This window comes from Palaemon carinicauda, chromosome 10, assembly GCF_036898095.1.
Source record: "Palaemon carinicauda isolate YSFRI2023 chromosome 10, ASM3689809v2, whole genome shotgun sequence".
In the NCBI taxonomy this organism is placed as follows: Eukaryota; Metazoa; Arthropoda; class Malacostraca; order Decapoda; family Palaemonidae; genus Palaemon; species Palaemon carinicauda.
Genome location: NC_090734.1, coordinates 130,574,753 through 130,589,862, shown reverse-complemented (window position 1 = coordinate 130,589,862; position 15,110 = coordinate 130,574,753). Strand labels below are relative to the sequence as shown.

At 31.6% G+C, this 15,110-nt stretch overlaps 1 protein-coding gene across 10 annotated transcripts in view; it reads right to left on the bottom strand.

The window, feature by feature from the left end:
* The window catches only part of unc79 (UNC-79 domain-containing protein), a 184,657-nt gene that overhangs the window by 154,298 nt on the left and 15,249 nt on the right, over nucleotides 1–15,110 (bottom strand). The gene's annotated exons all lie outside the window — the stretch shown is intronic.

The following is a 15,110-nucleotide window of genomic DNA, read 5'->3' as shown; positions in this document are numbered from 1 at the left end:
AATACAAATTCTTCATAATCTGCAAATATTACATCTTTGTCAATAGCCTAGAGGAGAGATATGCTGCTAGAATGCAAGACTAAAGCCCTGCCCACACGATCGAGCATGCCCGACGGGCAAACAGTGATACCAGACCACAATAGTTAGTAAGAATGAAGGGTTAATGACGTCATAAGCGGGAAAACTACAGACAGGGATCTGGCATCATAAAGTGTTGCCAGATCCCTGCCTTTAGTTTTCTCGCTTCTGACGTCATCAACCCTCATTTTCACAAGCTATTGTGGCCTGGCATCACTGTTTGCCTGTCGGGCATGCTCAATCGTGTGGACAGGGCTTAACACTTCAATATTCTCACACCAATCATCCATGCCCTTAGAATAACTAAGGTGATGGAATTTATTCAGGATTTTATTCCACTTGGCCTACAACTCGAGAGTCGGTAAAGTACAGCCAATATAATACAATTAATTGATGGCTCTAAGCGTCCTAACCATGGAGTTACACTGGCAGATCACACAAAGATGGTTCTTGAGTCACAGATTGATAAATCAATCAAACTCAAGTCTCAGATTTTGATTCGATATGCATAGGTAATAAGGTCCTTAGCAGCCCTTGAACTCTGCTGTATTCTTCTGTCTGTTTCAGTCAACGTTTTAATCCAAAAATTCTCAAAAGTGCTTCACCTCATCCCAGTTAAGACTCCTACGTTGCTTCAACCTTTGTCATTATTATGCTGCTTCAAGATCCCTGGGAATATCATGGTAGTTTCCTTGTTGCTCATATCTTTTTCCTACAATGCTAAAATCCAAACCGTAAGTGACATTTTAGAGCCTTGCAAAACCTTTCCTCTTGCAATCTGGTCCTTTAATTCTATCCTTAAGATGAGTTGGTAATGGCGAGGTCTTCGTTATAACGAAATTTGATATGCTGGCTCGGCCTTTAAGAGTATTATACATACTAAAAGAAAACAGGGTTCTGGAGCTCCTCCAAAATGATCCATAAGATAATAAAGTCCGGCCCAGTGCAAGAACAGCATTCTCCCACTGAACGAGCAGACAAAAAGTCAACTGGGCAAATCTTAGAGGCTTATGTACGCTACTGATACCTTGTCCTATGTTGCCCAATGTCTAGCTTCCCTTCACAAGCAAAGATTTCTCACACCTTTGGCCCCAAAGCTAAATCTCACTTGCTCTAATGCTTGGTAGATAGTTTTTCAACTTAAGAAATCCTTGTAGCACTTAAACAGATCTGCAAAGTTACACTTATTCACGTTTCCAAATTCACATGGCACATAATTGATTGTCAAGAGTACTTAGAAAATGGCTCAGAAGAGTCCTGAAAGAGACGAGAGTACTGAAGGATATCTTCACTTTCATAGCCAGATGCACATTCAAAGATAGTCTAGATTCAAAACTTTGCACAAATCATAAGTATGCAGTTTTTTCTGTGTCCTTCCCAGATGCCTTAGATGACTGCGGAGGTAGCAGCAGTAGGGGATTCAGCATTATGAAGCTTCATCTGTGGTGGATAATGTGGGAGGGTGGGCTGTGGCACCCTAGCAGTACCAGCTGAACTCGGTTGAGTCCCTTGTTAGGCTGGGAGGAACGTAGAGAGTAGAGGTCCCCCTTTTTGTGTTTGTTTCATTTGTTGATGTCGGCTACCCCCCAAATTGGGGGAAGTGCCTTGGTATATGTATGTATGTATGCAGGATTTCTCAAAATGGGGTATATTTGTTGATTATATACTTTAAATTTTTGAGATAAAAAGAAAAATTATTTTAACAATTTAAACATGGAATAAGTATCATAATCAAAAACTAGTTAAACAAATTATCTTATTGGAGGGGTTCACTATAATTGAGACACTTGGTGATAAATTTGCAGAAAAGAAAAAAATTCATTGTATGTTTATATCAATCATCGATAGTATTTACATTACCTTAATATGTAAATCAAATAACCAAAGGGTACAAACAAGAGATTGTCATAAAATCACATTTCTCATCAATACGTCCTCTATTATATAAATTATCAAGCATATACAACATGGAAATATTCTAGGCAATTCGAATCAAAGTTACATGAATGAGTAAAATTAAATACAATATACGGCATTTAAAATTCATTAAAAATTTCTTAACCCTTTTACCCCCAGGCTACTTGGAAATTTCCAACCCTTAACCCCTAGGGGTTATTTTTTTCAAGCACATTTTGCAGTATATTTTCTTTAAATTGCTCTAACAGGCTTAATTTTTGTCATAGAGAGGTCAGGTTGGTCTCATTCTCTTGGAAAATGCCTGAAGTTTCTCAAAAATTTATAAAAAATATGCAAAAAAAAATTTTTATAGCAGTTTTTTGCAAGGACGTACCGGTGTGTCCATGGGGGTAAAGGGATGAGTTTTGTGAAACGTACCAGTACGTCCTTTGGGGTAAAAGGGTTAAATGGTCGAGAAAATTAAACTTAAAAACCAAAAGGGTTATGTAAAATGCAGATTTGTCCCTGAACAACTACAAAAGAAATATGAGAATAGGATTAATACTGACCCTTGATGCTGGAAGATGTTTAACAAAAAAATTGATTGACTAGAGCTTAAATACAGTTCATGGCCAAGGTTCAATTGTTATAAAACCTTGACACTTTTTTTTGTCAGATAGAATTAAAAAATCAGTGTATATATATAATATATATATATATATATATATATATATATATATATATATATATATATATATATATATATATATATAGTATATATACAGTATATATATATACATATATATATATATATATATATATATATATATATATATATATATATATATATATATATGCAGTATATATATATACAGTATATATATATATATATATATATATATATATATATATATATATATATATATATATATATATATATATATATATATATACTGTATATATATATATATATATATATATATATATATATATATATATACACTGTATATATACATGTGTATATATACATATACATAAAACCTCAGAAAATGGTGAATTAAAACAAAAACTATTTTCAGAAAGTCTTCAAAAACACTAAGAAACAGATAATACATAACAACGTACTGGCATCAATCAACATATGTTATTGGGTTGAGCAATTCTAGATCTTTCAGGTACACCTCTCACTTTCTCACATATGTCTGTTCATAAACAACCAATGTACTCATCAAATACTACCAGACCAACTTAGGAAGTAAAGGAAGGTTCAAATATGAAAATACCTCACGAATACAGCCCCCACAGCCTGACTTTCCTTGAATTTCAAGCTGCGTATAAGAGAAGTAATATTAATAAATGTCACAGTTTCAAGATAATGCGAGCCTTTCACTTATGAAAAAGATGAAGGAAAAAAACTTGAAAAGGCATTTGTTATATGTACAGTAGCAATGTTTCTAGGACCAACTAAAAAGACATAAACACCGATGGATTCTTGAATAACACTTAAAGCTTGAACGTATTGAATTTCCAAATAAGTTCACGTTAGCTGCTATGCTATATCACATCAAAGGTGCTCTTTGTATATCACTAAACACAGTGCAAACAAATTATTTCTGGCATGAAGTAACCTACGCTGTATTCCCCTAAGAGATTATAATGAGAGTATATTTGGTCATTTCATAATCAAATCTACTAGCAGCCGGAATTATCATCAGTACTGTATTTAGAGAATGTGTGTTTGAAGTTATCATGGTCGGAAATTTCTTCACATAGCTGCACCACTTTATATCAAATATCAATGAACATATAAAAAAACTCATAGTATACTATTGGTACTAAAGCTATTAGTCTTGCGCGATCACTTACCTAACTTATTGTCAAACTTAAAACTTGTTTGTTCTATGAAACCTAACTAAATTATAATAAAGCTCTTAGTCTTGCGCGATCACTTACCTAGCTTATTGTCAAACTTAAAAACTTGTTTGTTCTATGAAACCTAACTAAATTATAAATACGGTAAATGAAGAAGAGATATTCTAATCCTTGCTTTAAAAAGTCATCATAATGTTAAACAATAGTATCGCTTTTTAAACGGATTCTGCACTTTCTGATACCCAACAGACAAAACATGGTATAACCGAGTCTCGGATAGAAATCATCCAGCACACAGTACTAAATGGGAGAAGCAAAACATAATTTGTCTAATTTCATTTAATTTAATCAAAGTTCACACACTACTGTATTACTATACTTTCTTTACATTCTGAACGGTATTCAACTGAATATCTTAAAAAAAGACTAACTTAAACAGCCTCATTTTGAATAAGTACTTTAATATCTTGAAAAGAATCTTTAATGCAGAAAAAACTCACTTTGCTAACTACTCTACAACTTAGGGAAGAACTTAACACCGTATAATGTCAAGCCCTTTCAGAACGAGATGCTTACAAATCTTCACTAATAGAAATTATCCTTGTTACCTTAGGAGAAATTGTACAAGCTTGAACATTCACTTTCAAGCAGGAGACCAAGCAATGGAAAATGGCTCATTTTGATGATGATCGTACAGACACGTCTGCTTATTTTGTTTCGTACCCGTACACGGTTCTCTTTTCTTTCGTATCTTTCCAAGCATTTATACATTTTTACAGAAATTCTAGTATCTTTACCCAAAATCAAGGCTGGAAATGTTACTTACTGTCTTCTTAAACTAATACGGATGTGTTCATATTTCATTATTAATTAAGCTCTGTCATCTATACATCCATTTAAATGAAATCTAATACACCAAACAATGCAATGAATATGATCCAAGTCCCTATGCATCCCCAATTATGCTGCTGGAATAAATAGATTGACTGAACTACGGTTTGAAAATCTCTTAAATCCTATCTCTACTATAGACATCCAAATTCAACAGGTTTGTAGCTATCGTATTATTCATAAATTGTATATAAATAGTCTACTGGATAAAAGTTATCTTCAAAATACGAAACATGTTTTTAACACAACTCGGTAAATGTTAAATTTCCTCTCCAAACTTGGCTGCATCTGACCATGTATCCTTTGTCTGTGCCTTCAGACAGGAAGTCTCTTCTATTGATAACTAATTCTGCTTTGGTTCTACCCTTTCCCCCTTGTAAAGTCTTGAAGAAATGCAAGAAATTTTTCAGCTCACCTATGGCAGTTGCTGTCACTTTTGCTGCTAAGAACTCCCATGCTTGTATGTCTCTTGTGATAGAAATTCCTGTTCACCCTGGGGATGGGATATTTCCTCTACACCAGCTTGCTCTGTAAAATAATTCTTTGTCACCCTTTGTGTTTCATTCTCTTAGGTTTTGCCACGTGTCCGATTCTGCTTCCTCCTCTTGCAGTGTTGTGTTGTGGATCCTTTCTTTATTGATCACTTGAATCATTGTGTCTTCCATTAAGCAGGGAACTCTCACCAGTTAACGGTGATCAGTTATCAGCTCTCCAGTGGATGCGTTGCATTTTGCTGGTTTTTTTCTCTGTCCACCTCATACCCAGCAGATAACGATGTGTCCGCATTTCATCCATTGCCCAACATGACAAATATTGTTCATTCTATTCAAAGATATTCCTCTTCCTGAGGTTCCAGCCGCCTACTTCAACCTTGACCTTCCTCCTACTACCATGAACATTGGGGCTGACGTTCATCCTACTCCATTAAAGGATTTTAATGGTATCTCAGCTTGATCAGTCATCATCTCTGGATTCTCCAACCACAAAGACTGGACATGGACTCTCACATCACGGTATGGAACATCCAAATACATTCTCTCTCATAGAGCCACACTCACTACAATTCCCGCCATAATTCTTCAAGCTGATGTCAGAGTAATTCTTCCATCATAACCAAAATGAATCTGATGACTGCTCCTCATGGCATCATTACTTCCTGATTATGCTCACTCACTTACCCCAAGCGCTTGCAGAAAATTGGGCCCACTAACTCTTCTATCAATCCTGTCATAAAGAGACTTAACTGTGAGAAAACTTGAGCTATTTACCTTCCTTGTAGGCTCACCTGGTAAAATTACACAGTATTGGTGGAATAAAGTACGAGCTCACACTAGATGTTGCCTTCTTTGCCCTGTCTAGGATGTGTTGGCTTGAAAATTAACCAACAGAGATGGAATATCCCTACGTATGAGGACAGAGCTGAGCAATTGAATTGTTAAGTCACAAGAAAACTACAAACCAGAAAGTTCTCTGCAATGGGAATGGTTTCTTCTCAGTGGAGTGGCTTTGTGACTTCCCAATGGAAGTAGTAATGGCAAACCAAGCAATTGCTCCTTGACCAAAGGAACTGAACAAAATACTGAGACATGGCCAGAGGCACACAAGTCCTAAGAGGCAGTTTATGATTAATGGAGATAATAGCAAACCACTGTTATTAATGAGAGATCTTTTACTATATAATTTTTCATTAAAATTGAATATCTTTTTAAAGTATTGCAGTGTAAATACCATAACACTTTAGGAAGATGAACCCCTTGGCTTATGTTTTGCATATCTATCAAAGTACCAATATAAAATTTATGAGAATATAAAATAAAAGACAATCGGCAAAAATAATCTCCAAGCCCTTAATTATTCAAACTATTACAGTTACGTCAGCTAAAATATTTACTTTGACATTCAATTCCTCTGTACCTAAAATTCTACAGAACCTACTACAGAACTATACTGTATTAGAATAGGATAATAAGGATATCTGGAGCAGCATGCATTATTCAGAAATTTTCCTCTAGTTTTCCCTCATTTCCTATTTAAAAACAACGGAACTCTAATGTCTAGCGTATTAATAAAAAAACACATTCAGTTCTAACAATGGGAATGATAAAGCTAACAACAAAAAAACAAAGGCTTTAAAATAATTCTTAAGTTCTTGTACATAGTCCCATACTTTGTGTATTTTCCCAGTTATGTATGGAGTACATAAAATATTAAAAATATATGTAAATTTATTTTTTCAGAGTTGTGTGAAGAGTGGGTAAAATGTTACGAATGTATATAAATTTCTTTTCTAAAGTTGTGTGTGAAGTGCACAAAATATTACAAATGTATGTAAATTTGTTTTTCTGAAGTTGTGTGTAGAGTGGGGAAAATGTTACAAATGTATGTAAATAAGTTTTTCAAGGTTTTAAGTGGAGTGGGAAAAATGTTACAAATGTATTTGAATAAGTTTTTCCAGGTTTTAAGTGGAGTGGACAAAATGTTACAAATGTATGTAATCTTGTTTTTCCAAGTTATGTGTGGAGTGCACACAATGTTTAAAAAAAGGTATGTAAATTTCACGTACGGTACCTGCCAAGGTTATGCTGCAAAAGCTACTGGCTCAATTACTGTAGCTCTATTGTATTTCTGGCTTATAAACCTAATTGCTATTGCCAAGATGTATACAAGACACCTTAAACTATGTATACGGTACCGCAAACTATAATGCAGTCAGTATGTTATGAAAATCAAAATAATTTCAAAATAATTCAAATTAAAGTTTTAATCTAAATAAGGAAAAGTGTTGAAATTTGTACCAAAACACTGTTCAGCAAACCTCCAACTTTAACATTTTCAAAATGTAAAGGCTCTTTCACGTCGAGCCGAACTGTATAAGATTTAAGGGCCAATCAATTGTTATGACTAATGGAAATTGTATACTGTAGTACCATAGTCATTAAATCACTACGAGTCACGGTTTCCTATGACAGACTAAAATAAATAATAATTTCTTAAGGGTCTGTGATGCAGTGTACAAAACATCGTGAAGGGTCTTTTAAAATGTAATGAATTACCGGTAATAGAAATATATTCGGCGCTCATTTTGAATGATTAAATCACTAAATCAGCATGTCTTAAGATAATCAAAGTATTATAAACAATGACTATATTGGGTAAACTTTGAGTTTACCTTCCCTTTCACAGCCCATTCCAATGGTATGATGCAACTTTTTGACGATCTTTTACAAAGATGACAATATCTAAATACAGTACTGCTTATGTTTCTGTCAATATATATATATATATATATATATATATATATATATATATATATATATATATATATATATATATATATATACATAGATATATATATATATATATATATATATATATATATATATATATACATAGATATATATATATATATATATATATATATATATATATATATATATATACTGTATATATATATATATATATATATATAAATATACACACACATATATATATATATATAATTCCTATACTGTATATATAGGCTATATACATATATATATACATATATATATATATATATATATATATATATATATATATATATATATATATACATATATATATATAGGCTATATATTATACATATATATATATACATATATTTATTATATATATATTATATATATCAAATATTATGAAATATATATATATATATATATATATATATATATATATATATATATATATATATATATATATATATATATAAATATTAAATATATATATATACATATATATATATATATATATAATATATATATATATATATATATATATATATATATATATATATATATATATATATATATATATATATATATATATGTTCTTTAATTTAATAAGTTCATGTAATCTGTGCAAAAAATGTGTTTGACATTTCATTTTAAAAAATGGTAAGCATGTAAGTACCTGAACCTGTTTTGACAAATATTGAAACAACTGTTAAAACTATAGTTGTAACCTAACAACTGCATGGCAGAGACTTAAAAATAAAACACATCAAAGTGAACACCCGATCCAACATAGTGTGAACACCCCATCCAACATAGTGTGAAACAGGGAGATGGCCAACATCAACCAATCAAACAAACAAGTCATTGTACATCAACACAGGTTCTAATAAACAAAACTAACACTTAAGGACCCAATTATAACATATGTAAAGGTGTTGACACATACAAACATTACATATCTCTCAAAAATATTGAAAATTCCATTAAAAAAAAGGAGAATTAATATAAAACCCCATACACTGGCAATTTTCATAATGTACATTAAGGATTCAAGCGTTACTCCATTTCTGTTAGCGAGTCTTCCGAGAGACAGTAATCCTAACCACACAGAAAAGAGCCAAGTAACTGAGCTTCAAAAATGAAAAGTAAAGTTAAAAACTAAAAGAAAAAACTAAACAACAGAACCTAAGGTGCAAACTGATACTGGGCCAAAACTTCTACCCTGCACTATGTGATGTAATGTGATCTAAGTGATTTGGTGTATGATAAGATAAATGTTTCCAATACTATTCAATTCAATACTTTTCTAATTAAATGAGTACCAATGACAAAGTTCATGTACTGCAATATTACTCTACTATACAAAAAAAAAATATCTATGGCATAAATTCCTTTTTTTTCAGTTGGTCAACTCCTTTCGGATAATCTGAAATGTTAATCTTAAGATTCATTTAGTAAATAAATGAGCCTGAAAGAAATTTTGTTATGAATAAGAAACAGGAGAACCATAAAACAGCAATCATACCGGAACAGAATCTTTTCAAGAACTCTGTCCCAGTCAAACAGTCCTAAGAATATTGCACTGTAATCTCATTTGGAAAGAACTTCTTCTGTGTGACAATCTACGAAGGATTTAGAGAATTTAGTGATCCAATGTTACGGTAGAAGGAAACATTGCACATCAGTTTTATTCCAGCTGTTACCATGTTGTGGAATGATCTTCCTAATCAGGTGGTTGAATCAGTAGAACTTCAAAAGTTCAAAGTTGGAGCAAATGCTTTTATGTTGACCAGGCTGACATGAGTCTCTTTATAGTTTATTTATGACATATTTGTTTTTGATGTTGTTAATAGTTTATATATGACATGTCTGTTTTGACGTTGTTACTTATTTTAGAATGATTTATTGTTAATTTGTTCTCTTCATTTATTTATTTCCTTATTTCCTTTCCTCACTGGGCTATTTTTCCCTGTTGGAGCCCCTGGGCTTATAGCATCTTGCTTTTCCAACTAGGGTTGTAGCTTGGATAGTAATAATAATAATAATAATAATAATCGGGTAACTGCACTAATTTTGTAAATAAAGAAAGGCATTCTAATTGAATAAAACTGCCTTTGCTTCAACACTCACTGTATCAAAATAAAAAATCCTCATCATCTCTTCCTACGCCTATTGACGCAAAGGGCCTCGGTGTCAGAAAAGAAAATACAATAAATTCCCACAAATGAACCATAGATTCAATACATAATTCTTCCTAGCAATCTGAAGAAATTGGGTGTTTAAAATGGCAACCTAAAATTCTTACTTGGAATAACACCACAACAATAATTCTATAGGGCTTTAATCTTCACCCTTAAATTACAAAAGATTGAAAATAAAATCAATACAAATCAGTATTATGAAGCTTCATCTGTGGTGGATAACGGGGGAGGGTGGGCTGTGGCACCCTAGCAGTACCAGCTGAACTCGGTTGAGTCCCTTGTTAGGCTGGGAGGAACGTAGAGAGTAGAGGTCCCATTTTTTGTTTTTGTTTCATTTGTTGATGTCAGCTACCCCCCAAAATTGGGGAAAGTGCCTTGGTATATGTATGTATGTATGTATTAGCTGATATCAAGATAATGGTATCGAAAACGTACTCACATACAATTAACAGAGTAACGTTGATATAACTTCCTAACTTATACAATATCATTTGCTAATTTCTAACTGTAAGTTTCAAGGTTTGGCTCGTGTTCTTTAGTGATTTTTAATATGGTGCTGAACAGTATCATTTGCTGATTTCTACTGCTAAATTTCCAGTCTTGACTTAGGCTTTTTAACCCTTTTACCCCCAGGCTATTTGGAAATTTCCAACCCTTAACCCCCAGGGGGTTATTTTTTTCCCCAGCACATTTTGCAGTATATTTTTTTTCAAATTGCTCTAACAGCCTTAATTTTTGTCATAGAAAGGTCAGGTTGGTCTCATTCTCTTGGAAAATGCCTGAATTTTCTCAAAAAATTATAAAAAATATGAAAAAAATAATTTTTATAGCATTTTTTTGCAAGGACGTATCGGTACGTCCATGGGGGTAAAGGGATGGCTTTTGTGAAACGTACCAGTACGTCCTTTGAGGGTAAAAGGGTTAACATTACACTATATTTAGCAATATCTCACTCTAAATTCCTCGTTTTGACTTGCATTGCTTGGTAACTTTCCAAGGTCTAGAAATCTGGTGTCAAATTTAGCATTTTTGCATTGCAAGAAATTCGCAGATACCAAACATGCGGATAATAAGAGTTGATTATATTTATGTTAACATGATAATTTCCCAAATAACCTGATAGCAATACCGTGCCAAAAATTTCTCAACTCCATGTAATAAAGAATGATTCAAAATTCTAATGAAAAAGAAGGGGAGTTTTGACATTAAAGTGTTGCGAAACATTAAAACACTGAAGGCCTATCTTCAGGAACTTAATTATCATAAACCACTTTTGAAAACAATATTATTCTGAGCTAGCAAGTGTAAAATAATGTAATAAACTATGGTATAAACCACGTACATGAGAAGCATGACTTCATTGCTTTTTGGAGAAAAAAAATTAAATCGGTACTTAACGCAATGATGTGCAATGCAAATTTAACACCTTATAAATAATAAATAAGAAATATTCAAAGGAGAAGCAAAGAACATTATGTGAGAAATAACTATTTTTAAATGCAAAAACAGCTTATTATACGTTGACTATTTATATAAACAAAATGAGATTACAATGGCAATATCCTTACCTAACCACTAAATTACTACAAAAAAACTGCAAATTATCTTAATAAAACTACCTCATCGCAATATAAGTTGTACAAATTTGAAAAGATGTGTTTTCGTAAAGGAATATATATATGGCCATAAAATTCTACTGTAATTCAGTTTACCCTTGTATCTAATAGTTTGCTAACCAACAAATTTATCGAATGTTAAAATCACAGAATGAAAGAGTGTAATTGTGGACAAAGAAATCTTCTACCATTTTAAGTTCTTGCAATCAAATGTTTATACGGAAAAAAAAAAATCATACTAACACTTGAAATTAAAGAATAAATTGTTTGTGTTCAAGCAAGTATGTTCTATATGTTTTATGTCATTTTACCATAAAATTAAAAGAATATGAATGTTAACTGAAAAAATTGTGTTTTTGTATACACCATACTTTCAGTATACAGTAAATATACACTGCCTATATGGCTTTATATATATGTGCATATATACATATGAACAGTATGCGTGTGCATGTGTGTATATATGTGTGTGTGTGTGTGTGTGTGTGTATATATATATATATATATATATATATATATATATATATATATATATATATATATATATATATATATATATATATATATATATATATACTATATATAAGTATGTATATATATACAATATATAAGTATGTATTAAATATATATATATATATATATATATATATATATATATATATATATATATATATATATATATATAAGTACTGTATGTATATATACAATATACAAGTATGTATTATATATATATATATATATATATATATATATATATATATATATATATATATATATATATATATATATACTATATATAAGTATGTATATATGCAATATATAAGTATGTATTTTATATATATATATATATATATATATATATATATATATATATATATATATATATATATATATATATATATATATATATATATATCCACAATACAGTAGTACCTCAAATTATGAGCAACTTTGAATACAGGCAAATTGGAATACGAGCAGACAAATATTAATTGTATAACATGTACTGCATCAGCTTGTGACCCAATATTTAGTGCCATATGGGCCTTTTTCCTTTACAAGTATGACTGAGACCATTATGCAATGCACAGAAAGCAATCAAAGGTGATCATACGCCACCCACACAGAAAACCCGCCATGTCCACACAGATTAGACTTCTGCAGGGTGAGCAGCGTATATATTTATCAACAATGTATTGACTCATTTCCATGCCATTTAAAAGAACAGGCAAATGCAGTCCTTCTTTAGTAAGTTCCTTGTGATAATTGAAAGTGGTGCGTTAAAAAGACAATCAGGTTTCCAGAGAGCAAAAATTAGTCGATTCGGTTAGTGATAGCGGAGTCATTTAAGAGAGAGAACTCCAGATATTTTACCAGAAGTTATCATAGAGGGAGATTCTCCTTCCAAGGAATTAACCTCCTCCTCTTTCACTTGTCTCCATCACATTAGCAATGACTCTCCTCAGAAGTAAAGTGAGAGTTAATTTGACAATAATTTTCATTCTCAATGTGCATTATTAATTTCTATTAATTTTGGATGATAAGGATTATAATTTGTACACTGATAAAAACTAAAAGACCTTTATAAATTAGCGTGTGTATCTTTAGTTGTGTGAAATGCATTTAAATAATTTTATTTATTTCTTATGAGAAAAATTATTTTAGAATAAGAGCATTTTAGGTTGCAAGCTCACTCCAGAATTAATCACACTCGTAACCCGAGGTACTACTGCGCTCTTGTGTATATATACAGTATAATGCACCTGTATTTACAAATGCTCATTTGTCACAACAAAATGGGACAACATATACAGTACTCAGAGAGATAACAAGAACTGAACATGATACAAAGGTTCATAGCATTTCCCGTGGACATTAGTAATAATAGTGAAAAAACTTAATGCTATATAGACAAATAAAGAAAAAAAATTGAGGAACATTACATTAAGGAGTGCGACTCACGACTACTGGTTGGATTTTAGAAAATTCAGATACGCTAATTACATATCCTGGGGGGAAATCTCTAACGAACGGACGAAATTACATTTCTAGCTGGGAGAATATCTATACAGTGAACCCTCGTTTATCGCGGTAGATAGGTTCCAGACGCGGCCGCGATAGGTGAAAATCCGCGAAGTAGTGACACCATATTTACCTATTTATTCAACATGTATATTCAGACTTTTAAAACCTTCCCTTGTACGTAGTACTGTTAACAAACTACCCTTTAATGTACAGAACACTTAATGCATGTACTACAGTACCCTAAACTAAAAAAGGCACAAATATTAAAGGCAATTTTATATCATGCGTTTCCTAAACACGCTAAAAAGCACGTTAAAAAATGGCAACCAATGTTTTGTTTACATTTATCTCTGATCATAATGAAGAAACAAACTGGAGGTAGAGCTTTGCTTATTACCCAGACATATTTCCCATACTATTCCCTTAGAACTACATCACATCTTCCTACTTTAGATATATAGATATATATATATATATATATATATATATATATATATATATATATATATATATATATATATATTTATATGTATACACATATACATACCTACATATATACATATATACATAAATACATGCATACATATATATGCATATATGTTACTGTATATATATGGGTTATGGAAAAAATCCGCGAAGTGGTGAATCCGTGATGGTCGAACCGCGAAGTAGCGAGGGTTCACTGTATTTCACATTTCAAAATGTTTTTTTAATTAAAAAAAAATTACTTTATTGCTAAATATTCTTTTTGTATATTAGCGCAGAGAGCTTAAGGTCTCTTATTCAAACATTTTCTGACCTTGATACGTATTTATTCATTTTTATAACATATTATATTCATATACAGTAGAACCACCATTTTTCATGATTCTCAAGAACTAGATTACTGTATCAGTTTTGTTATATTCGATATGGCAGTCATAAATAAACGTTTTCTGCACCAATATTCCTTGTATTTCTTTGTCTTCTCATTTATATACTTACAATTTTTATGTTATGATCATGCTGAAAGATGCATGAAGTATCAAAGATGATAACTAAAAAAGCAAGGAGAGCAAAATCTACCCAGAAAAATATGTAATTGACAGTATATTACACTAGCCACTTCTCACTCCTGTGTGCATTTGATGCAGGTGTAATAAGCTCCCACTAGACATTCGAAAGACTGAAGATATTAAGGCTTTCCAGAGGAAACTGAATACTTGTTCTCAAAGTGCTTAAGCAAGCCCAAAATAATATTGCTTAAATGGGGCCGAGTT